Consider the following 27,291-nt stretch of genomic DNA (forward strand, 5'->3'; position numbering starts at 1 on the left):
AACATAACCAAACTTAGTAGTAGTAGTAGTAGTAGTAGTAGTAATTTATTTGTCCCTGTAGGGAGAATGAGTGTTGAAACTTGTGTATTGAATGGTGTCTACCAGCCAGTTTATGTTTCAGTCATGTATAAGTTCCTGCCTCAGAGGTACTGTAATGTGATAATCCCAGCATGGCTCGGAGGAGCAATGGAGTTGATTTGGTTTTACCATTCTCTTTCTATTTGAATTTTTTTTTTCAACACATTGAGCTTAAAGGTCCCATGTTGGATAAAGTGAAATTTTAATGTTTTTTTTGTTGGTTTTTTTTACAGTGATGATAAAGCAGCATAGGTTCTACAGTATATTAATACTGTGAAAGTCTAAAGGTAGATGTTTGTATAGCTCCATACAGTATAAAGGTAGTTTTTTTTTAACATTTGTGAATGAAAAAAACACCTTTATACTGTATGGAGCTATACAAACATCTACCTTTAGACTTTCACAGTATTAATATAGAACCTAAAGCTGCTTTATCATCACTGTAAAAACAAACAAACATTGAAATTTCACTGTATCCAACATGGGACCTTTAATCTCAACGTGTTGATGTGGTTTTTAATTTTCATGAAAAAAAAAGTTAGATGTATGAAACCTGCAGAGATTTCATTTTAGATCTCCAACAGCTGGTTTCAGTAGTGATCTATTTGTTGATTGGTGCAGCGAAAGAAAACATTTCTTTGAGAAAGACATTTCTGAATGTGTACAATTGTGCTGCCACTTCATTTGGAACTTCAGTTGGGTGTTCTGGAGATAACGCTAACCATTAAGTTGGAAAAATGATGGCTAAATATGTTAATTTAAAAAAAATCAATGGTAAAACCAAATCAACGCCATTGCTCCTCCGAGCCACATTGGATTATCACATTTCACATTACCTATTTCCAATGCTTTGTCTGAGGCAGGAACTTATACATGACTGAAACATAAACTGGCTGGTAGACAGCATAGCTACACAAGTTTGGTTATGTTTTGGAGGTTGTTGATAGCCTATGTTTACTTCTTCCATTTGCAAACATATCATTAAGCATGGTAGAAGTGAGAGAGAGAGAGAGAGAGAGAGAGAGAGAGAGAGAGAGAGAGAGAGAGGTGAAAGGTTGTACATATCTTGGATGAATAAATATGACGACTATGTCATCCACTATACCTATTTTTGATTAGCAAACTGCACAAAACTGCAAAAAAGCCTTTCCAAGAACTGCAGTCACATTTATGTATTATTACATTATCGGCACCAGTTATTACATTTTCAATGGTTTTTTTAATACTAGGCCAATAACGTAATAACCAGCCAAAAAAGTTATTACGTTATTGGCTCAAAAATGTTATTACATTATTGGCAGGTTATTACATTATTGGCTTTATTACATTTAAAATGGCCAAAATTATTACGCTATTGGCTGTTATTACGTTTTTGGTTGCTACACCCCTGCCCTGAAGCCAGACAGAGCAGTGTGTGGACTGTTGATGCCTCGTGTGCAGGGAGGTCAATGCCAAAACCACAGTCCATCAAGAAAGACGGCATGGCATCCAAGAAGTGGCATAGGCTTGTGCAACTGAGTTCAAGTACGGAGGTCATCCTGAAGGCAAGTGTTGAGACTTGAACATGATTCAGGCAGCCATGATCGCCAGCGTGCAGCAGAGTCATGTTACATATTGATTCTCAGGCAGATTCTGCAGCAATAACAATTTTCTCTTTCTACGTTCAGGAAACTGAAGACTCCCTGCTCCATGTGAATTATGTCTGTGTTTAGATTTGACTGGGTGACTGAAGCATGATTCATGACATGTTTCACACACAAACAGCAGCTGTGCTAAGTGTTTCAACATGTGTCTGTCTTCTACTTGCCTCCATGAGCTGCGGCTGCTGCACTCCCTCCAGTGATTGAACATGGTTTAACTTCACTTTGTCTTCCTTCTCTAATCATCCTGGTCATGTGAAGTTTCTTTAGTAGAGTCTGATTAGTTTGATAGCGCCTATGTGTTTACTTAGTAGACGACGGTACAGAACCTTCACGTGTCCTCCCTCCCTCCTTCTCTGAACAGAAATGAACCAGCTGGTTCCTGCAGGGGGCGCTGTGTCAGGAAGCTGAGCGTGTTTAACCCTAGAACGTCTCTTGTTTAACCAATAATACCATGTATGTCTATGAATAATACATCCATGGGTTTAACCCATAGACTGTGGTTTAACCAGAAGAAACGGAAAGAATTTTACATTGACATTTAAATGAGGTGTGGATAGTTTTATTTAATTGTAAAAAATAAATAAATAAATAAACTTTTTAAAAAATAATGATTTGAATAGCTAACATTTCTTGGCGGCTGTGGCTCAGGTGGTAGAGCGGGTCATTCACTAACCGGAAGGTCAGAGGTTCGATTCCCGGCTCCTCCTGCCTGCATGTCGAAGTGTCCTTGGGCAAGACACTGAACCCACACCTGCCCTGTGTGAATGTGTGTGAATGATTATCTCCCAAAGCCTGTCTACGAACAGTGCTGTATGAATGTGTGTGAAAGGGTGAATGCGACCATTACATTGTAAAGCGCTTTGAGTGGTCCGAGTGACTAGAAAAGCGCTATATAAGTGCAAGTCCATTTACCATTTGGACTTTACCTCCTGGAGAAATTCTGATTGTGTGCCCTTGATAATAAACACAGTTAATTGGTTATTTAGTCAGCTCTGGGCAAACACAACTTCCACTGAATAAAACTATCTTTTTGGGGGGTCAGTATTTGGTTGGCGAGAATTCCAAATGAATGCAAATGGTGCTTTGTCTTGTCTGTAGAGCTGAAACAATTTGTCTGTAAATCAATTTGCAGACTGAAGACTACCTCCTTTGATAATTGTTTCAGTCCCTTTTGAAACTAACATGATATACATTCTCAGATTGCAGCTTCTCCAATACTAATTCTCAATCACATGGAGACTGAATCTGAATACATTTGGGTTTAGGAGTTTTCAACAATAAATTTGAAAACATCACTTAAGACTTGTGTTTTCATAGGCTACTGTGTACGCCACGGTAATCAATTACTTGAAAAATTATTAACAACCTAATCAGTGGTAAATACATCCATATTTGATGTATTTCATAGTGAATTTAGCAGTGAAATGGTCCAAAATAGACAATTCAGAAAGTGCTTTGGTGGAATTCATCACCACAACCTCATGCAAAACAGCACTATCATCTGTAGGCTACCTCTTGACCGGTGCTGCTACCTTTTGCAATGCTGTAATTATCTCTGCTGTGGAGGTTATGTTTTTACCCATGTCTGTCTTGATGGAGGGATGAGACATGGGCTGGGAGGGAAAAACCCATTAACATTAACATTTCAGGATTGGGCTTCCTCATTTATTTATTTATTTTTGACATTTTAGTTGTAAAAATCTGAGTTTGCACAGTTTGGTGATAATAATCCTGATCAGGTGTGTTACAACAGAGAGGATGTGTATATATTTGGTGTGTAGGATGGAGCATTTTGCTCAACAGCAGGTGCTGGATCTATAGGCGGTCCTACGGAGAGACTTCATTTTATTATGCAAGTGGGGAATTTTTTTTAATGCATAATTGATTAGATTATACTGCCAGCTCATGAGTGTGAACACCTGTTCCTTAACCTGTAAAGTTACCTTTCATACACCTTAGGATGAGTCTGTGCTCCAGTAAAAACTTGTAATAGAAGTGTGTTTTTAATTTCTGTGTTTTTTCAAGAACACAGTTCTCATTATCCTTCAAACTCCTGTGCAGATCAAAGACAAACACACTTAGACATCCAAGCTAGTGGTCTATAGCCCACAGGTCCTTTGAGACCTGCAGCAGATGTTGGCAGCACAAGGACTTTTTCCAAAGCTGCAGGTGGGCATGGGCACTCACCATGTAATAGATGGTCAGTATGTGGGCTGATAGCCGTCTGTTCACTGGCTTTGTTCCTCCACACATGTGGCAATATGCTAACTTGAAACGGTGTCTAAGTCACTGCTGGTGTTTCTGTTAGAGTGATGGGAAACTTTGACAGGGCTTGTCAATTGGGACTCAGAAACTTCCTGGTGAAATGTGACAAAGCACCCACACAGACCTGAGCGCCATTACTTAAAATAAACTGGTCAAGTGAGGATGGTCGAAAAAATGAAAAATACAGTATGTTACTGGTTCTGTCGGTGACTGGATAAGAGGATGTTTTTCAGTTGAATGGTCATTTACAAATCATTGCTAGTTTCCCCTGCACATCATGTGATAACTGCTGCCATATTTCATGCTATTTGCATGTTCGTGACATCACGATAAAACCTAATTTGCAGTTTGAGTCAGACTGTGCGGTAACAGTGTTTCTAATGAGTGACATAAACACAGGGCCATGTGGACTGTACCAAGCACTGCTGTCAGTAAATGTATTCAGTGTGATTTCAGGCCATGCGCCGGTTAATTAGTGGATGTAGGTCTGAGCAGCAGTCACACTGTGACACTTTGGTACTAAACTTCCAACTTGTGTCAGTATTTTGACGCGGCCTGTGTTTAGATGCCAAAGATCTGAGTTCTCACAACCTGACACCAGCCCTTCGTCTTTGATTGCTAATCAAAGCTTTTGGCCAATTCCTCTGATAACTGTCAGTTTTCAGCCCCAACATTATACATGGATAGAATCTGTTCCAAAATGTAACTAAACTCTGATAAAACGTGTGCTTTAAGGCTCACATTGAGGGATGTGGCTACTGATGGGGATTATTCTGACAGGACAGTAGGAGGCTAACCTAACCTAAACCATTGCATCTTCTAGATGAGACAGAGGCAAAGAAAAAAAAATATATATATATATATATTTATCAAGGATACCCCACATATCTGCCCACAAGTGAGACTATTTCACATCTTAACTCCACAGCCGGTCTTTATGTGACACTTTAGAAGACAGCACAACAATGCAATCTCAAGTGAGATTATCTGAATAGAAAGCAAAGAGACATTGTTAGAGGAGAAAGATGTCTCCTCCAGAAAATAGTGCTGCCTCTCTGTCTGCATTCATGTCACAATTCAAACATCAGTTTACACCGCCATGCCTTTGCAAGTTGCCCTGAACACTGTAAAGGTCTTCGGGGGCAGGAGGGAGGGATGTCTCTGACAATTTTGCAAAGTGTGAAGCTCGACTGCTAATGAGATTTTTTTTCTGCCACTGGCAAATATAACAAGTCATTTCCTGTGGAAAAACAACAACAACAACAATAAAAACATGGGCGTATAGCTGATTAAGTCTTGCTTTGTGTTTGCATTGTGCACAACTGAATGGGCCACCATCATTCTCCATTTGGGTCTTTATTTAGATATTGTTTGGCACAAATATTGTGCAACTTAGCTCATTTGTTTCACATTGTTCAGCCTTTAGATTGTCCTGTGTGAAACATTTCTAATAATTACTACTTTTACTTAAAACACTTCTACTGGGCATCGTTTTGATGGTGCTCACAGCCTCATCGTCAGCAGTGTGTGGACATCTCCACTGACCGCGCTTAATCAGGTGCTAATTAACTGACACAACCCTAGAAAACTCATTTATGATTACTTTTCTCGCCACATTCATAGCCCATTATGCCTAACAAAGATATATTTGGAAAGCCATTTGGAAGATGGCACTTTTTTTGTCAGTATCTGAAGTAATAACTAAACAAGGAAATGACTGTGTCTGGAAAATCAATTTCATTTTAAAAAGTTAGCGCCACTTATTCAACTGCTATCCAATTTGCCATGATGGGTGTAAACGTTTAATTTCAACCCTGCATCCACATGCAAAACAACAATGCTTGTGAATAGTGCTTCTTATGCAACAAAGTGTGGTTGATGAGATATGCATAAAGTCATGAACAGGTGTAATGTGTTCTGTTAAAACTTGAAATGGCCTATTAGAACAAAGTAAGAGTGACTGCAAGTTATTTTTGTGAAATATTAGGTACATACAAACACAGTGACACTCCATCACATAATCCTTGTATTCAGATTGGACCTGTAGCAAAATGATAGTTTTCGGAAACCATAGATGATTCTAAAAAATTTGGTAATTCTGAGAAAGTATTACATTGTTGAATGATGATGATTACTTGGAGAAATCTTAAACTAGACAAACACAGACAGATCTCCAGTTTGGACTATAAATACCATCATAAGAGAAAGTTGTGCTTCCTTAGAGCCACAGCTCACTTAAAGCAGAAGTAAGCGATCCGGTCGTTTTGGCTAATGCTGCGTTCCAGGCAGGCTTTTGAAACCGTAAGTTACAGCTTCAAGTCACGACTTGTAGCGTTCCAGGCAACCCGCAACTCGCGTTTCTCCAACCTGTTGCCTGTGAAAGTCACTATAACGGCCACTCATAACTTCCGACCCGTGAACTCGCACCAGATCGAACTGGTACGACTTCACAGGTCGGAAAAACACGAGTTACGGGTTGCCTTGAACGCACCATAACTTCTTGTCAGCCGATGGAGTTAGCAGCCCCCGCCCTCGTCAAGGATCTATTGGTCCTCGTCCCTACGTCACCACATTCATGCGCATCCCTTGGCTGCACACACAGCCCTTCATGCCGTTCTCTCTCCTCATTGGATAAAACTTGTAGGATACAAGAAAAGTTTTCTCCTCGGCTCAGAGCAGAGCAGAGGGACTGAGAGACCCGTGTTTCGGTCCAAACACTCTATGTAAGTGATTGCTGTCGGAAGATATAACTATTTAAGACTTGCATTAACACAAAAATATCGCTTACTTCTGCTTTAATAGTATGAGTTTGACACTATTATGTAATTTATCTTACGCTATATACAGTTAATGAAAGACAGTGGTGCAATAGGCAATGCAGAGATTTTTAGGTGAAATGTCTACATATTCATCATCATAATTTTCACAACACATAAAGAATAGATGCACGAGAATTTCATTATTTTAGGTTCTTTCAGGTTTTGGGCGTAAAAACTCATGTACTGGACAAATTGAATTTGACACCAAAGCTATCAGGACTTATCCACTGACCATGTTTGTTGAGATTGTGGACCAAAGTGACGGCTGGCTGAATGATATTGTCATTCCTGGACCAATTCATAGCCATTATAGCGGGGGAATAGCCTGTCCCTGTTCACATGTACATATAATAACAACAAATCTCACTAATAGTCTACTAAAAAGACCTGTTCATTTAGCTGCTAACCTTGCTTTGAGCAGCACAGAGCTGTGGGCCTACAGTATCTTAGAGAGATCAGCAATGGGTGGTGAAAGGAAACAAAGATGCCTTTGTTTTTCATTTGACATGTGACTTTTAATTTATATGAAGAGGTATCCTTTCACTTAGTTTGTTACATTAACATCAAGGTTGTGACCAAACAACACTATTAAGTTAATTTGGTTGTTTTATAATCCTGTTGTTATGGTTTAAAATAATCTGATGAGAAAATGATTTATTTTATTTTATTTAAAAAAAAAATGAAAACATCAACAACAACTGTGTTTTCTTCCACTTGCCTTCTCTTACACTGTAAACTGTACTCCAATCTTGTAAAATACCCAGCAGGATAGCAAAAGAAGACAAAAAATCAATGTAATTGAACACTGTGTGGTCACTGCGATAGTGAGTGTAGATACGTTTCTCAAATGCTAAATGCTGCACTTACGAGAGCCAAGAAACTTACTGTAGGCTACCAAATTTAAGAATCTGAAATAGCAAAATTTGATGATGTAAAGTTTTAGGAACGTGCTGTGAGCAAAAAGCAAAGGAAGTGACAGTGACAGATCATTTTTTTCCTGCAATCCCAGTTGTCATGGAGATTGTAGTAATGTGTCGTAATGTCAGGGTTTGATGTTGCTCATTAGGCCAGTAATGATTTGTGGATAGATTGCAGGTGTGGGAGCTGCGTCTCATTTGAAGCTACATATATGCTGGCAACCAGAGTACTTCAGACACTAGTGTTTACTGAGAGATCCCATATTTTATTGCTCCTAATGTCATGATTTACATTCTGCCAGTGAACCCTAATGGATCCAACAGTCTACATCTTCCCTTGTTATGCTGAATAATCAATGGCAATGTATGTTTCAATTTTTTCGTCCTACAGCACACTGTAAATGTGTTTATGGTAGTATTAGTCTGACTAGAAATGTGGCTATTAGCATTAGTACTATTATCATAATTGTTATTGTTTATTTTGTATGCTGTGGACTCATGCTGGAACATTTATAGCAGGTGGTTTGTAATTTTTTTTTTGCCTGTGATGAGCTGTTGTGCAAAATTCAGGCAGGGGATCTGCTTTTATGCCACACTGTATGACTCCTTAACTCCCTAACAGATTCTGAACATCTGTCAAAAATTCTCAGCAGTGCGACAGTGTGATGGCTAAAACAGTCAATATTTTAGCAACACTGTGCTGTATTTATTCAAAATCTAACAAGAGCTCCGCATTACATTTTGAAACTACAGCAGGTAAGGCTTTCATTTAAAAGACAGAAAGACAGGCTGCAAGACATCGCTTCATTCAATGTGACGTAAACTACATTGATTTAAAGGTCAATATGTGAGTATTTTAAGTCAAAACAGTATATAGATTAAGATTATCAGTGCAAAGTGAGAAAATGACATGTTTTTCAAAGGCATCAATGTATTTTGTTGCAGAACTATCTACGAATGTGAGCATGTTAGTCCTGGCCTGTCCCATGGTGTCCTCAGTCCAACATGAGATGATTATGAAATAATAACTGTGAGGAAGCTATAAACCCATGAAGCTCAGCTGTTGCTCACCTGCCGCCAACTCCACATTTTCCTTCCCTCTGATGGGACAGACCGGATGTGACATTGTTGTCAGTCCAACAAAATCTACTAGTTACATAATCAGTGCAAGGCAAACTCGTGTGGAAACGTTATTCCCCAAATCCATGTAGGTATGGGGTCAACAAGTTCCCTATGATGAGGTCAGATTTATTCAAGCTCATATAAACTCAAACTGTGGGTAATTACTGATTTTCAGCTGTGAGTATGCGGGATATGAGCCTGCTCTCATGGGCCATCTGAACGGCAGGTACATAGACATGACCGGTTACAAGTCTATTGACTTTTTTTTTCTTTCTTTGATTTACCAGGTTACCACTGGGGCAGCCCACTGGGATTTGTCCTAGTAGTAGGGAACAGCAAAAGGGGGTGGGGAGGGGCTCAACATTATCTACTCCATTTAAAGGGATAATTCAACATTTTGGCAAATTTGCCTGTTACCATAATCCCTAGCTATAGTTTTAGGAGTACGTTAATTTAATTGTCGGTGCAAGCTGTTTTGAGATCGGCAGGGCAGACGTGAGCTCTGAATGGCGAGTGGTATTTTCCGGCTTTCCCTCATCAAACTCATCAAATACACAATCCAACAACTCCAAAACGCTCTCATGGACAAGTTAGGACCTGCACATTCACCACGCTATGAAATAATAATGGAACGTTAAAAGACTGAGTTGTTTCCAGGTAAATATGTAACTGGAGCAACATCCCAGACATGGTTGCTCAGCAATAGTAGACAATTTAAATCAATTAGGGTGACAGATTAGTTTCATTCAGCGCACTCAGCTGTTGTTTCAAGCGGCTCTCCTGTTGTTCTGCCAAAATCACGTGATCAGCGACTAGTCGATGTCAAACTCAAAACATCATGTGGAGCAGCAAAGTCAATTAATCGAGTAGTCGACTAGTCTGTGCAACCCCTATACATTATTATTTCATAGCATGTCGAATTTGCAGGTCACAACTTGTCCACGAGAGTGTTTTGGAGTTGTTGGATTGTGTATTGGTTTGACGAGGGAAACGCAGAAATACCATGAGCCCCCGTTGCATTAGCTGAGCAGCTATAGGGATTATGGCAATGGGCGAATTTGCCCAAATGTTGAAATATCCCTTTTAAGTATGATGTTGTGTGCACATGGAAGTGACAAATCTAAATTTGAGACTTTTGAAAAATCCTCCCAATTAGCTGCAAGTGACAATAGAAAATTGAACACATTTTTTCGATATACAAGCTTTTTCCTTTTCTGTCTTTGTAAAGCCCAGGGTGGCCAGCTCTGCTCTGTGCAGTTAAATGACTTCTCCTGCCATGATTTGTGGGTACTAAATATTAAACTGTCAAAATAGTTACCTGTCACTGCCATTTGGAGCTACATTGCTGCCAGCTTTAACCAATATGATTCCACATATTATATGTTTGCTGCAGCTGCTGCGATGTTGACAGCTTGTGACAAGACTCAAACCATTTTCATTGGAGTGATCCGAACCGAGCGGGAGTGCACCTCTTCCTGTGCCTCTAATTGTAGGTCGTTGTGGGTCAATTTTTGAGAGTGCATCGTGGTGACATATGGGGCTTCCTGGCACGTAAAATCATACAGAGTTTTGGCCCAAGGCTTCCTCTCCTCCAGCCCTGGTCCTTTCCCTTTGACATTAAGACCGAAGCACGCTCTCTCAGAGAACAGCCCAGCTTCTGCCTTTTAATGAAAGTTGTTCATCATCACCTTGTCAGCAACAGTGTGTGACTACGACAGGTTGACGCCACTTAGTCTCCCTAAGGGGAGCTTCCGCTGTCAAGCAGAATTTGCTGTCCTGCCATTTTACTTTGACAGACGAACCAACCTGGACAGGACAGGAGAGTGGGGCCACATAATGGGCCCTCCAGTTGCCCTCCTCTTAAAAAAAAGTGGATTGGACGACATTTGTGAGGGGGTTTTTTGTTTTGTTTTTCCTTCTTGAGTCTTTGCTGCATCTTGTTCTGCTGTGCTAGTCATTCTGTGTTTACACCAACAGTTCAATGAGAGCATTACTTTCACCATCATTCATCACCCACGCGACCACCTCACGATCCACGAAAGGCTCTCAAAGGTCAGCGTGGCGAAGATGACCGGTTTCTCCCTTCGCTGCTATGAGCAACTGCCTTCGCTTTGCCCCAGTTCCCCTGCATGGCTGAGCCCTGATCGCAGGCGTACGGGGACGGGGGAGGGGGGGTTACCATAATGCTAGCTGACATCCTGAGAAAGCTGTGATTGCTTCGAGGGCTTCGTCTGGAGCGGGCCGGGTGGATGGTGTGGGTGGCTGCGGAGGGATCGGGGGGCCGTGTCTCACCAGGACCTTTAACAGCCTTTTAAAAGCTCCGAGAGGGCCCGGCCGACGCCACTCACCGGAGAGAAATGCTGACTAAAGGGAGAACACGCAGGCACGCGGGGAAGAGGGGAACAGGGCCACACGGCAGCTCATGGGATGCCTTCGAGTTCATCTCATGTTCATGTGATTCCTACGATGATCCAGACATACCACAATCTAATCACCCACTGTAGTCACTGTGTAATTACAACCATTTGCACTAAATAATTCACCAGAAGCAACCGCTGAAATAACATTCAGCACTCATGAAATGCACTTCTGTGAGCTTTTCCACCGCAGCCTATTACACCACTTTAGTCTCACTAAGGTCAGCCTGGCCACTGAGATAGAGGCGTCCTGCATTCCACTCCTGTGACCTGGCACCACTCACAGCAAGCTCTCAGAGTGCTGTGTTTGACCTATAAAGGTTTGGCTAAATTGGCTAATATCATGCTCTGTGCCGGTGAATCCGCTGTTTCTGTGGACAATCATCCATCGCCTGACGGGGGGAAAAAAGACATTATCCAAAAAGAACACTAAAGTCCTGGGAAGCTTTATTACACTCATTTCTTCAATAACTCCCTCAGACCTCCAGTTGTGTGCCATATTTCATCTCGGCACTGAAGAATGAGTTTTCTGACAGCGAACATGAGAAATGCAAGAGACTCAATGGGCACGGCTGGAGGGGGGGGGCAGCCTACCCACAGAAGATCACAGCAGTGGCAATGAATGCATCAGAAAACACTGCTGTGGGCGAGCATAAGTCAACAGTGCCTAATGTGAGCCTTTGGTATGCATGATGTTAAATAGATTGTGAAAATGCTCTTTTCATGACTAAGATGGAGCTTTTCATTAATCCTAGAGCTGAACCTGCCTCCGCAAAACAACGAGCATCCCTCGCGGGAAAGACAAAACACCCACGGTGGACTAGAGGGATCTCAGAAGAGCTCTTATACAGCTCATGGACTCGCTCTCTTTGCATCCACCCCCTTAGCTGTGCGTGCGTTTGTGGTTTTGCATGTTTGCAGATATGTGTAATACGTCATATGTGTATCATGCTGCAATAACTGGCAGTCTCACTGAACATGTGCATGTACGCGTATCATTTTTTTGTGCACGTTGGTGCATTTCAACACTATCTACATATGCTTTTGTGCTCTGTGTGCATAGTGTAGGTGGATGTGGTTGAGACAGATATTCAGAGAACTTAAATCATATTCTGCCTTTTATGTGAGCATGCACAGCAGTTGGTCAGAGGAGATATAGGTTTTTGATTTTATTTTAGAAAGCCCCTGTTAATGATACCCACATGAGGATTAAACCAATATATTGCACAGAGATTCAGTTAATATTCACATGTGTGAATGCTGATAAGTCTGCTCAAGCTACTTTTTTATTTGCTGCGATATGACAAACTACAGGAATAATTTGCACAACCTCATTTTAGCATAAATCCCCCTCTGCTTGTTTCTCATTTTCTCTGCTTCCTCCCTTAGTTGTGTCCTTCATGAATTAAAAAAGATTGTGTGCAAACACATTCACGCACACACGTGTTTGTTTATTTGTAACCAATGTTTGAAACCTAAATTGCAGGGTTAGAACTACAATTGAGAAAGATCATCACTTAAATTGAGTTAGGTCCGTTTGTCTTTATGCGTCTGCATGTACATCTGCACCAGTGATTGTGAGTTTTAATATGCCATACACCAGTGGTGGTTGAAAACCGTGTGCTGCAGATTCCAAATAAAACAGGTTTCACTGTCAAACTGTCATACCATGATGCTTTGTTACAACCAAGGCAGAGACAGTTTAATCAGCTGGTGTGAAGTTAAATGAATCACCACAGGACATCAGAGGAGTCAGACTTCTCTGTGGTGCCCATAGATACTCATTGTAGGGCACAGCAGTCATATAGCACTTATAAAGCTCTCTTTATGTTCTTTTGATTCTCCAGAACCTGCACCACACTAATCGCATTATAGCAAGCCCAGCAATCTATTTCTGAGCAAAGATATTTTTTCAATTAAACACCTTCCTGTCAGCCATCATAGTGTGACTGCAAAACCCTCAGTGGTCCCCAGGTTACAGGCCAGACATTCATTTGTAATGTTGACGTCTGAGCTGATGTCTAAGTAGTGCCATTACTGTATCAGCACCTATGTCGATAGGTGATGGCTGTGTAGAAATCTTGAGTGGTATAGAGGAAATGATAGTAGAAATCAGCCTAGAACCAACATCTACTGCCATTAAAGCTGCAGATTTTCTTGTGCTGTCCCAGTCGGAAAATGAGCAACACAGCAGCAGAGCAGCTGAAAGTACTGCATCTGCAAGACTTCATTATACAGTATATTACCGTAACCACCTGTCCTGAATTCCACTCAAAAAAGCATGCCCCATTAAGTGCAATGAATGGATAGATTTGAGTAGGGTTTTAAAAAAGTGGAATATATAATTCAGACTAGGTCCATTATGTGGGGAGGATATTTCATTGCATATTACAGTTGGCATGCAGACGTGTGTGTGCACCAGGTCCCTTTGATACTGATCTTTGGGGATGTTCTTCTCACTAGATCTTATATCCCTGACTGCAATAACAAGAACAAAAGAAGCGCTTTACTGTGGGAAAAAAAAAAAAAAAAAAAACATTTAAACCATATGGATTTGCAGCAAAGTGCTAATCTTCTGACAGTAGCAGTTTGAAATACATTTGGGTGACAAACATAAGGAAAAATGTTTTCGTATAACACTGTGAACTGCTATTGCAGCTTCAACGATTTGAAATATCGGTTCTCTCACAGTCTATAGGAAGGAGGAATGCCTTTCTTCCAAAAGGCAGTCCCCCACTCATCTGGTATTTTAATGATGTTGCTGGAAAGTGCTGCCTCACATATAGTCGCCTAAATCCAAAATCTCCTGTTGCAACCTTCAGATCAGGTTCCTTTTGTACGAGTATATTAGATTATGTTTAATATCAACATAATGATATGTTGAGTGCTTGCCAAGAGTGTCAGCCATTGTTGTGTTTACATGAGATTATAACACACCCTCTAGACAGTGCTGCCTTCAGAGAGGTAGAGGAGAGACAGTCCATTTGGGTTGGGAAAAGAAAAAGAAAAGAAATGATAAAAGTTGGTGCAAAACAAGAGTTAGCATTGGTGTTGCGTTCCAGTGGTGGACAGAGCTCTACGTTAAGGGAGGCAATTTGACACTGAATTCTTTTAAACAGCGTTGGCCCAGTAGCAGGAGTAAAACATTAGCCTTCCTGACACTTAAAAAAACACAAAACATTTTGGCACATTGTGTTTTTTTGTTTGTTTGTTAATAGTTTACTGATACTCCCTAAATCTAACCACAGACTATAAAGAGAAAATTTCTGTATGTTGCTATCCACCTCACCACACTACAGTTAGTACATAATCCTTAACTCAGAAGATGTTGGCACCAGGCAGAAAAAAGGTTTAGTAAAAACAAATATTTACTAGTCAGTGTTGCCTGTGGGTAACTGGGTTTAGATCTGCTGAAAAGGTCAGGATCCACAGCATTTTCATAAACATCAGGCCATGGAATGATAAGACTTGGGAGTATCACTAACACATTTATTAATTTTATAAGACTGTTAATCTACAGCTTTTTCCCTTGTTTGAATGTTTGCAAACCGGTTTATCTCTCAATTTAAAATATTGGAGTTGTTTATATTGTAGTGCAGGGGTGGGCAATTATTTTTTCCAGAGGGCCACACTGACTCCGATAAAGTGAGTGAAGGGCCACACGATTCAAAATCAAATTGAAACATCAAATATTTATTGCTGAATTATATATAATTATATATTAGCCTATATAACTACATATATTTGGTGGAAATGATTGCATTACAATAGGCTGACAGCCCACAATCCATGTAATAGCATTTTCAACTTGTATCCATCACAGATCATTGAAGAAACATGCTGTATTATGATATAAATATGGACTCAAGGCAGATTGTTTTATCAAAACTTACTGACCATAAATGACTGCACCAATTAATAATGTTCACAGACACCTGAATATTATAATTAAGCACTCAGATCCTTTTCAGTTCTGATTCAGTGAGACTGTTCTATTTGTGTAGATAACCTTTTATTTATGAAGAAACACAATACTCCTTTTCTGCTGCCTAACAGCACCAACATGAAAAAAAAGACTGATTTGATTACAAGCGTAGCCATTGGTGGATGGAGGCTTCAGACGCACGTGGCTACAATCAGTCATATGGTCGATCACGTCAGAAAACCCAGCCATCTCATAAAATACTCTTTTAATCACAGTTTGCTAAACCTTAGTGTTTGAGAAATAATAATTAGGTGCCGCGATGTTGCTTTATAACCGTCAGCAGTTATGATTCGGCTGACGGAGGGTTGTGAAACACCGGCCCGGTCCCACGGTCTCCCGCTGACAGGGTTGCGGTGGTCAGAAACTCCGCTGTGGAGAAAAGCTGCACCAGAGCTCTCCCTCCTCCGCCGGAGCTCCGGTGTCCGACAGAGAAAGAGACTGAGCAGCCGTCTGTCTTCTACCTGGAGGAGGTTACTTTGTTACTTTCTGTCTGCGATGTGCAGGCTCCTGATCTAACAGGGCTGTCACTGTTTCAAACAGCTGATTAGTGCGCATCAACGTAATAAAAGCAATCGGGTCATAATAACAGTTCGGCTCGCACTTCGGCTCGCGGGCCGGATTGAGACGGCATGCGGGCCGGGTCTGGCCCGCGGGCCGTAAAATGCCCATGTATGTTGTAGTGGGTATGAGCTGTATCTCCTTTGCAGGCAGTAGCATTCAACCTCCATGCAGGAGATCTAATTTTAATGTTTTTACTTTACATGACAGAGAATGAAGGTTAGGTCAAGCCTAATTTCTGGCTGGGGAGTGTAAAAGTTTCATGGTTAGTGCAGTTAGAGAGTGAGTTACCTCTATAGAGTCAAAGTAGACTAAGATTGAGTCGCATTCGATTTCATGGCCTTCTGCTGTGGTTTACCTTGATCTCACCATTGTAGATATTGTGTTAGAGATGTCAAGGTCTTTACAGAGAAGGGACTGCATTTCTAAAGCCTTTTGTGTGGTCCTTCACTAATATATTGGTGATTTTCTTCACACTACTACTACACTAATTAAATTTTTTTAGCAATGATTGTATTTGTTCTTACGGTATTATTTATCAACATTTAAATGACTGTAACGTGAAATGTCGTCTCTCACAGTGTCAAAACAGTGTCTGTCTCTTCTGTTCCTCTTAGCACAGTGGAGCCTTTTAATATGTTTTAGACTCATTTAGCGGCTAAAGAGCTGTTCATTTCTCATAGGATTTGCAAAACAGAGCTACAGTAAGCACAGATTGAATCACTGACTCATGATTCATTATCTGGACATAAATGGGACCCCACCCAAATGTTTTCAATGCCCCATGTCTGCTGGATGGATGATATGTAGCTCATACCAAGCTTCAGCTATGCAGAAGTGTACTCCCAGGTCTGTGACATTACGGTTTGGCATGGTTACAGTAAGTACCAGACAGCCACTTGTTGCTTGAGTAAGCAGCATTTGTTAATCTACTACTCTTTTTTAAGTATATTTTTTGGGAAATGGCACATGACATGCAGTAAATGGCTGCCCGATGCGGGATTCGAACAGGGGCCGCCTGCAGACTGTAGCCTCAGCATGGGGCGGCAGCTCTACCAAGTGAGCTAAACCCTGTTAATCTACTACTCCTAAGCTTAAAGTCCTTTCAAATCGTTTTCACATTTAAGAGGAAGTTACATGAGCAAAAACTGGAATAGTTTGAGTGCAATGCAGCAGGATCACAGTGCACTCGTGACTTTGTCCAGGTTACACCCACATTCAGAGGTAGGAAAATATATATACAGACAGGAGCTCTACTTTACTCTTAAATTTTACTCAGGCCCCACTACAGCTTAGCCTTAGTATGTATTACCTACAGAGTGCATTGAATTCATGTGCATCCATCTATCTGTCTGTCTGTCTGTCTGTCTGTCTGTTATCATCTATTGTGTGCCCTAATGAACTTAACTTGATGTTAAGATTAAGATAATGATGTTAGGAAGACTTGATTTTTAACATATTATATTGTCATTGTAAGAAGATATGAGGGAATAGAAAATATTCATTATTTGTCAACAATTACAACTTCTACATTTATTTAATGTTAACCACTTAATGAAAGAAACTTCATTCAAATACTCAATGGCAGGATTTACAGTTGAGTCGTGTCAGGTTTATGGAGCTTTTTAGCATCTTTAAACAGATTGTAAATTGGTAGAGACCAAAAACCTGTTTAAACCTATGAAACATGGTTTCAAATCTGGTACATTTTCCCAACCAAACCTTGTCCACTACAAGTGAGCACAGATAAAATCACAGAGAAACCTCTTATCTGAAACAACCAAAACAGTTTGAAATCTGGCAGAAAAAGTTATTTGTCCTTAAAAGCCTCCTTCGCTCATACTAAGACACTGAAGATACATTGATAACTTTTAAGGATTGATCTTACATAGTTACATGGTGCCATTTATCTTAGAATGCCCACTCTAGTATATCCACCTGCCTCATCAACCACAGTTTCCAAGACTGCCTTTTGACGATCTCTAGAGACGAAGAGTGACTATATTACAGTAATTTCCAACAATTATAGATCGTTAGGAACACAACTACAACTAACTAGTAGTTTGCAGAACATGATGCTGTGATTTTGCTTGTACCTTTTAACTCCACAGGCTGTATTTTTCTCCCTCTGCATTTCGGTCTGTTGAGGCAATTTATGGTGGAGAAAATAAAAATGAAAGGGAGAGAGTGATACCTTTTTTGTTCAGTGATAGAGGCCCAGCGCTCCCCGTGCAGTTGTTGAACATAGGTGCACTAGGAACTGCTCAGCTTTTAGACTGGGAGTTGCAGAAATTCATAGGATCCCCCCCCCCGCTTTTTTTTAATATAGATCTCAACTGTTTACATTTTATTTTCTTCATTTTTTTTCCTACTGAGACCCAATTTTACACAATTTAAGTGTAAGGGTGGTAAAGAACAAATGGTAACAGATTGTATTAAAACATTCATGTATTATTAAAGGGGAACTATCCAAGTCCAGTCGCTTTTCCGCATGGTTTTGCTAACCATGTGCATTTGTTTTCAACGAAGCCAGCAAGAAACAAGTCCATTGAAGCGGTGGATAACAATATTTATAAAACGGAAAGGTGAAATCCAGCAATGATTGGTTGTTGATATAATGAGCGTATACCACAGCTGTGATTCAGCCAATAGTTGAATTCGCATGTTCAAGGTTAACTTTCATCTCTGGGGTGGGGGGGTTAAAATGGATGAGTGGATTGAACAGTGACTTTCTCCTGAAAACAAGCCGAGGAAAAGACGACATGCAAAGCTATAACGTCTGGAGAGGTGGAACCTTTTCTTTTTGTTACAGTGGGGCTATTTTATTAGATAATATATATTTCTGAATAAAAATTACATGAAATTGATTGTCTATTCCTCTTTCATATTGCCATTGGTAGCCTAACCATTTCATAAAAGCAATACATCCTTCCAGTCCGTGATATACGCTCATTATACCACAGCTAAGGGCTGTTCTGTGATGTTTTGCAGGGGGGTCTGCAGTGTGTACAAGCTGTGATTGGCTGCTACTCCTGCTCCCTCTACCTGTTGGAAGAGCACCGGGAGTGTTGGATTTCTGCAAATAGGATTATAGGTTGTAGGTGGAGCCAGAGGAGTTGGACTTTTCCTAAATTACCCATTTCATGTACTACTATCAGGATATAGTGACAGTTCCAGCAAATATGACTAAATAACCATTGCCAACTGTAGCTTTAAGGTAAAAATGTAGCATAGTTAAGGTAACAATTTTGCATAGTTCCTCTTTACCTTGACTGCTCATATCAACCTCTTTTTTTAACTGTTACCATGTTGACTAGTTATGCAAAGTTATCACAAAAAATTGTATCACAAATGACAAAAAAAAAGTGACGCAGTAGCTGCTTTCATAAGCGTGGAGTTGAATTTTTTGCCTCAATAGACGTGTAGCTATCAAAGCACAGCAAAGCAAGGTTTCTCTTCTATCAATATGACAGCCACATTATATTACGACAAATTAGTTTGCAATAAACGACAAAATAAGAAGCTGATGCAAGTTTAGACAGCAGTTTAAATATTTTGGGTGACGGACAATTTATCAGACATTAATGATGCAAACTGTGCAGTGCTGCAAGTTATAAGATAAACTTTAAGAGTTGTTCGACATCATTCTACAAAGGTCTCAAACTCCATGCAGGGATTGATTGAACAAATGGGCCAGGGCATGTTGGGAACATTAGACGAACTAGAGTAAAGGTGAATGTAACTTGATGATGGATTCACAGGCAAGAGGCAAGATGCTCTCGAAACCTAGTGTAAGATAATGTTTATAATCCACTGCAAGGATGTTAAGTGCACTCATTTCACACTCCATTTCACACAACGCTGCCCTAGGAAGAATCTATGTGTATGATGACTCAGGAAATGCACAACATCGCTCTTCTGGATCTTCCTGTTGTTGCTTCCCTCCATTGTTAATAATTTGAAATCCTGTTGTTTTTCCGCACTATTTCACAATTAATGATATGTCAGAAATTTAATAAGGGCCGAATTCATGTTACAGTATGTGAAACTGCTACTCAACAATAGAGGTCAGTATTTGGTTGCAAATTACTTCAAAAGATTTATTGCAAACATTAAAATCCTATTCAGATGAATCTTAATTTACAACCTAATGGATAGTATAACCTCAATCGAAAACTTGTCTGTTAAAATGTGATCCCTTGTTACAATGAGTGGTAGCAGTCAGATCCTAGCACACTGTAATTTTGCCAGTGATTCTTCAGATTGTAGAATGTTAATTGTTTTGTTTATAATGCATCAAACTCTATGAGATTCTTCATTTACAGCTTTAGTTTACTCGCTGATTGCCAAACAGTCACCGGATGTCTAAACTATACATTTCCTAATGTGGACCTGTGAAGACACACATTCAAGAGACTGAACCCATTCTATGTTTTCAATGCACCTGAGTCAGGGTGATCTTCCTGATGTGTTGGACATGGGCTTGGACTTTGCTCTCAGAATGCAGATGATTACGATAACCCCGGTGGATTCCCTTCTTTCCATAGCCGTGTATACATGTCAGGGCAAAGGCCAGGATTTGATCCCAAAGGACGTGACAGATGTGGATCCACCAAACAATGCCAAAAAGGAAAATGGCTCCACAGTGTCTCCCTCCTCTGGTTGTGAGGCCACAGCAGAGACCAGCGATGACAGCAGGCTATTGGTCACCATCCATTCCATCAGGCGCCCCGTGGTCTGGACATCTGGACAAAGAACGATCTGGTCCCCGACACCAAACACCTGGTGACTCAAACACTGCAGGGCCTCGTCATTGTTGAAGGTTTCTGCCCAGACAACAAGAGCATCAAGAACATCTGCCGGACCGTGATCAAAGACCTGGTAAAGCAGTTCATTGGGAGGCACAAACTTGCGTCCGAGTGTGGATGCAGCCATCATCAATGTCTGCAGGCCCACATCAAAAAGCATTCTGCTGCGTCTGCACAGAGGAGAAGAGGAGACCTGAATGGAGAGAGTACATCTGGCGTGTCCCGCAAGTCGTGGAAATCTTCACCATCTGGGCCATCCTGGCCGCCATCTCGATGTAAACTTCTGAGGGCGGCCGTGGTGCAGTGGTTTACACTGTTGCCCCACTGTCAGAGGTTTATGTGCTGAACCAGGACTCTTACTTACTGGACAAAATAGGTACATTGAAAAATTAAGACGTTCAATTATACTTTTGATTTCTGAATCTCCTTCTTGAATTAGATCTGTATAGAAAGATAAGAGCTGACCTGAAAAATAGCATTGCATGACATATAGTATATGATGTAAAATTTCAATCTTATTTTTATGTTGAATATCCATTGTGTTACAATCCTAATCTGTTTACTAATTTAAATTACAAAAATAGAATGCAGTTAAAGCAGTCCCTTAAATAAAGGACATTTTCCTGAGAATCTGACCAATTACCAGTGTTACAATGCACTGAAAGAGAATACTGTCTCTTTTGTTTACTTGGGATGGGCACAAGTACTCGAGTTGAATGTTACAACAACTTACTGTTTTGGTTGTTCAACACATGCATGGACAGTAATGTACAGATAGTAATGGTCAGTGGGCTTGGGCAGGGAGGTCTGTGTCCACTCATGTATTGTAACTTGTGAGTAAACATGTATTAAATCAAATAAAAAAATAATTAGATTTGTTTTCAAAGACACTCAAAGATGCTCTACATGAAGAGTTTACAAAAAAAATCCCACTTCATAAGATAATGAGGTTAATGGGAGTATTTGAATATTGAAATGACTGAAAATGCTCATCCCAGTGTCAATGCACCTATAAATGCAACATGAGGCCATAGGATTTTTATTGAATCGTGTTTATTTAGGCATCTTCCCCTTTTTTCAGATTAAGTTGCCTGTTTTTAATGTCACAGAAAAAAATCACTGAGTATGCCCCGTGTTTGTAATGTAGCCATGTTTCTCATCTCCCTGGTCTTTAATATGGAATTATTTGGAAAACTTCCCCAGTGAGCAGATGGTGTCTGCCGGGAAGAGAATGAAGCTGGAACCTGTGCTCTATACACCGTGCACACACTTCCCCATTTCCAGCACAAGGCTTTGTAAAAGGGAACAACAGAGGCCTGTCGGGAATTTAACCACGGGTCTGTTCTATGAAACTGTGCACACGTTTGTTTATTGCAGTGTTGCTCTTGGATCTGTGCAGCAGCTACAGTAAAAGATGTGGAGAGTGGAGAGTCTCCCTGCAGACTGGAGAACAGGATCAGGCCTCCTCCCCCCTTCTTGAAATGATTTCAATCACTTTGATCATCGTGGTTTCCATCAAGTGAATGTGATGTGTTCATTATATGACCCCTTTTACCGACAGACTGAAATGTAAAAGATGCATTTGTATTCTCTGGGCAAGCTTATCTACAGTATGCTGCTGTGTCCTCTGGTGTATTATGAAGCAGAGAATGAGGCAATGCTACAGTATCTCCTCATAGCTGCTTACACTCTGGCCCATGACATATTAAAGAGAACACAGAAGCAGGCAAACCAGGGGTCTTACGCTGAGTCTGCACTTACTAAACTAACTCAGAGGACAAGATAAGCCAGGCAAAGCTTGGAAAAGTAAATCTAAGGCTGCCTGAATAAGACCAGCACCTCTCTCCCTGCTACAATCTACACAGAGAGTATTTCTTCCAATCTCTCTGTGGGGGAGATTACTTAAGCGTGCTTTGTAGCTAGATCCAGGTAGGCTATCAGTCACTGCAGTTGTGAAGAACATGCCAACAAGAAAAACCTAAGACATAAAATCTATTTGGTCGGGGCTCAGAGGCCGGATGAAACCGAATTAAAAATCTCTCTTTTGCTGAGTCAGACTCTTTAGATAATTACCCACTGATATGAGGAACATTTTCCCTCTTGGCTGTAGGTTCAGAGCGACTGCAGACAATGGCATATTTTGCTGTAATCATAGCAACCCCCTCACCCCCCATCCCCTACCACCACCACTATAAATTGAAGCTATGAGAGCAAGATAGCACCGAGCTAATCTCTGGCCCCACAAAAAAGGCCTGAGGGAGTCGCTGAAATGGAAGCAGTATTAACACGAAGGTTTCTTTGTGAGTCAGGTGGATTTTGTTTGTCTTGTGAACCTTGACCACCAACCCTAGCCTTGTTGTTTATGCCAGCTGACAGTGTACATGCAAATTAAGCATAATATACAACCCTGTAGACAAAACACTGGCCTTGAAATAACAGCCGTGCACGCCTAAGTAACCTATTAAAGTTTTGCTCTGGGGGTCCACAGTCTCACATCAGCAGTTCCAGGCTGTCTCTGAGCCTGCACATCTGCACAGCACAGTGACTGACAATCGACAGTTCACACAACGTTTACCCCGCCACCCCCTTCCTCTCCTCCTCTTCCTCTTCCTCAACCTCCTCCTCCTCCCTCCCCACTTCAACACACACACACTCACGAAACACCACCCAGCCAGGGTGCTCCCCTATACGTGACTCAACTTGTTTCAGGGCTGAGAGAGGGAGACACGAAGGGAGAGGTGGGGATGAGATAAATCTGTGGGAACATGGGGGGTGGGGGGGGGTGGGGGGCGAAGAAGCGACTGTTGTTGCGATTCGCTGATAAAACTGGCTCGAAGATTGTTTCCCCCCCCCCCCAAAAAAAAATATGCGCTTTCAGAGCTGTGACTACAGTTACGCGTAAACCCTGTAGCTCCATCAGTTTGGATATTGAGTCATTCTTTTATCATTATTCTGTGAGACTTCAGGCGCCTCTGCAGCGCAGCCAGGCACAGAGCTCCACACACAAAACGCTGCGCCTTAACGCGTAAAAACAATCAATGCAACCACAGTTCTGGGCGTTGCACTCCTTGTTACAGGCAACACACATCACATCTACTTTTTAAAAAAAGAAAAAAAAAACTGTCATAACACAAGGAATCACTGATCATTTACGTTTTCAGCGCTATAAGATTGAAGTTGCTAAAAAAAATGTTTTTGTGTGCATTCCCAGATTTGTATCATGGATCCCAGCTGTCAGCATCCTTTCAACACTCTGTCTTAAAAATTAAGTAATTTTATGTCACGACGTGTTTTTTCAACATCTTATCTCGGTGGATGTCCCATTTTTGCAGCCCGGGTGGCTGTACTTACCTCTTCCTCCTGCCCGCGAAGAATCTTTTTATAAGAAGTGACCCATATCCAAAGCAAAAAATGGTATCTTGCAGGCTCTTTTCAGTGTGTGCGGGGAGGCTCTCCTCAGCAATTCTGGCGCTTTTTGGAAATCAACATGTGAACAATGTTTCTGAATAGTATCCAAAAGGAATCCACACACGCATTTCGAGGCTGCGTCGATCCCCGGGAATCATAGCGAGCGCTGTCCACGGAAAAAGTGGTGCTGAAAGTCTCAAGTCCCCAACTTTAGGCTGGCTGCGTGCGAATGGGAAATAAATGGCACGTCCAGCGCAGAGCCACACACTAAAACAGCTCCCGCGAAAAGAGAATCAGATTTTTACGGGATAACAGAGCGGAGAAGCGCATATCCCACACCCGAGGCGAGAGCGCTTTGCAGCTGATAGACAGAGGAGTGTGTGCGCTCCGTGCACTGGATGTGATTGATGTTAAATGCATCGCAGCACACCGCCTTTATCAGGGAAGAAATGCACCATCAATGAATGGGGTGGGAGGTGGGAGGTGGGAGGGGGGGGTGTGAATGCCAGATTACAGCATGTAATACCACCAGCGCCGTGGCAGAGTCTGTACATAGTCAAAGTGGGACATACAGCCTTTGCTTCCATTTGTTCAATCTTAACGTCCATTTGGCCGCCTGCTGCCTCTCAGCACAGACTTAAGGGTCGGGGTTTAATTCCCCCCAGTGAAGTTACAGACAACCACAGACGCCACACTGTCTGTTTCCACCATAGTTGAGTCCAATTAAACTCGTGTTGTAAGAATATCCCACTAATTAAGAGAGCTGTTTCTAATGCGCACCACGTAATTTGGAGTGTCAAGGCAGGATGCAACAAAGGTATTTTACCCCAGTGGATACTGACATGTCTAATGTGATGATATGCTATAAAATGATCTGTAGGATAGCGCGCAATCTATTCAATTCCCTGGGTGTCCTTATTTCAAATGTGACGCTTCCGGGTCGACACGCACGTTACAGGTGCTGCAGTGTGTTGAGGATGGCAGCGCTTGGGATGCTGTGCGTAGACCATGGCGAATACTCTATATCAAGTCAAATCAGTGAGTGCGAAAACTCAATCTAGATGCCTGCTTTGTGTGTGTGTGTGTGTGTGTGTGTGTCTGACAGCAGTCAGATTTTGCAGCAGCAGAGAATATGAAATCATGTCCAAGGGCATGCTTATATATGTCCAACAGGAGAAAAGCGAAAAATTAGTTTTAAACCAGGCATGGAGAGTTATCATTTTAGACTTTAATGGGAATTATGATGGGGGCATCTCTTTGGCTTTTAACCTTCAAAAGTCGACAAAGTGTGCTATGTAGACAAAGAACTTCCTCATCTATCAGGTTAAGTGGCATCCGTGCAACCTGCAGCTCCAGGGAGAAGGGTTTGATTCATTTTCCATGATGTCCAATGGAAAGTTCACTCACGGCGATCACTCCTGCCTTTTTGCTTCCTGTATAGGCGCAGCTGCTCTTTCTGCCTTCCTGATCACAGGGCCGAGTGGTGTGTAGAGGCTTTCACAGGTCTGAGTGGGTCACACCTGTGGAGTGTTGGACCGGCTCCACCACATCAAGGGAAAGTGGAGGGGTGTGTGTGTGTGTGTGTGTGAAGAGGGAGATGAGGGAGGGGAGGTCCTTGGAGGGTGTGTGTCAGGTCTCTGTGGGCCTTGGAGGCAGCTGAGCCTCTGAATATTCATCCCCACCTCTACTGGAGCAAATTCCAGCTACACGACTGGACTGACTGACAGTCTTGTGAGCTGTCAGGGGACCTTATAAGTCATGCAAAAACAGAGCTAACTTCAGCACATTATTGAGCAGAGTGTTTTACATCTCGTTATTTCCCGACAAAGCATCAGCATTCTTCCATCTGTCAGCTCCTAAAACCAGTATTCTACTTCTGTTTCGCATGGTTAACATAATAATTAATTATTTAGCTGTGGAGAATGGTTAGGCTACAAAACTTATTTCCACCAGGAGACCCATTCCTGCTTTGCGTTCTGCTGCAGTGCACTGTTGAATGTATCAGAGGACAACGTGTTACACCGCAGAGTCCCCCCACCCCCGTCTCCCTGTGCAAGGCAAACTCTGGAGATTACTTGTTTCAATTAGCTATGGGGCGGGGAGAATTTAAGAGCCATGTTAATTCCAGTCACTAGTGGAAATCCCGGTGAAAAAAGACTAGCCACTGAGGCATAATCGCTTGCCCCCAGACGTCTCTCATTTCACGGACACATTATGGGAATTATTCAAAATGTAAATTCTGCACTCACAGGATTTTCTGTTTATTGATGGGATTCATTAAAAGGCCGAAACTCCTGCAGCCTTTATATGATTTAGAGTGACCTCTGCATAGACCAGCTCTGACCTGGTTTGGCCTTTTTTCCCACCATGCACTTCACATTCCTCCAAGAGGAGTCATTTCATATCTTTATTTTCCAACATTTTACTCTTAAAGGGGATTTTTGCCTAAAAAAAACCCTGGTTCAGTAAATGTTTCATTGAACTGATAAAAGGAGAAGCTACTTTAGTTTTCACATAGATAATAACAATGACAAGAAGAGGAAGAAGACAGAGGAGGAGACGTGGAAATCCCTCAGTATCACATTCTGTACATAATAATCCAATCGTTGGAACTAGATTTAATCTTTGTGTCTTGCGTCTTTTCATCAGCGTCTGTGTCATCTAATATTGAACTTTGGGCACATACAGACTCTCCGCTGACATTTGACTATATAAAATTGAGTTTCCCTCTGTCTAATGCACAAGTTGGAGCTCATAGAAAGGAGTCTGTTTGTCACTGTCTGTTTGAAAGCAATATTTTAGAAAGATGAATCAGGCCAGCCAGGGCAGACAGGCTGCCCATGTGCTCAGTGTGCGAGTGCTGTATATTTTTGAGATGCCCACAGGCGGACAGTTGTCACAGGTGTAACCTCTGAACTGTAAAAGTGCTTTTATATAAGAGTGTGGCTACAGTGCAAATTAGATCTATGGTACAGTGTGTGTGCACAGGAAGAAAAAAAAAAACACATGGCTATATTTCATCTGAAGAATACCTCCAAATGCTGAGACAGACCATATTACATCACTGTCTGTTCCTCTGAGCTTGAAAGTTGCCTTGTGCGCAGTGGAAAGTAATAGGAGTGATGCCATTACCACTACAAAGCATGTCAGTTACAGGGTCAAACATGTAGTATACAAAAGATCTTAGATAAACACAAGCATCATTCAGAAAACCCATGAAAAATTTCTTATTTTTATACCAATGGGTATACAGAGATTTTCTGATGTAATT

At 41.4% G+C, this 27,291-nt stretch overlaps 1 protein-coding gene across 1 annotated transcript in view; it reads right to left on the reverse strand.

Annotated features, from left to right (window-relative positions):
• The window catches only part of LOC146987731 (metabotropic glutamate receptor 4-like), a 194,356-nt gene extending 169,690 nt beyond the window's left edge, over positions 1 to 24,666 (reverse strand). The window contains exon 1 of the mRNA XM_085777071.1: positions 23,964 to 24,666. The gene's annotated coding sequence lies outside the window, so the exon portion shown is untranslated. The remainder of the gene's footprint in view (positions 1 to 23,963) is intronic.
• Between the last annotated feature and the right edge of the window lie 2,625 nt (positions 24,667 to 27,291).

The sequence above is a fragment of the Trachurus japonicus genome, chromosome 5, assembly GCF_045865225.1.
Source record: "Trachurus japonicus isolate A0001 chromosome 5, Traja_1.0".
NCBI classification, from domain to species: Eukaryota; Metazoa; Chordata; class Actinopteri; order Carangiformes; family Carangidae; genus Trachurus; species Trachurus japonicus.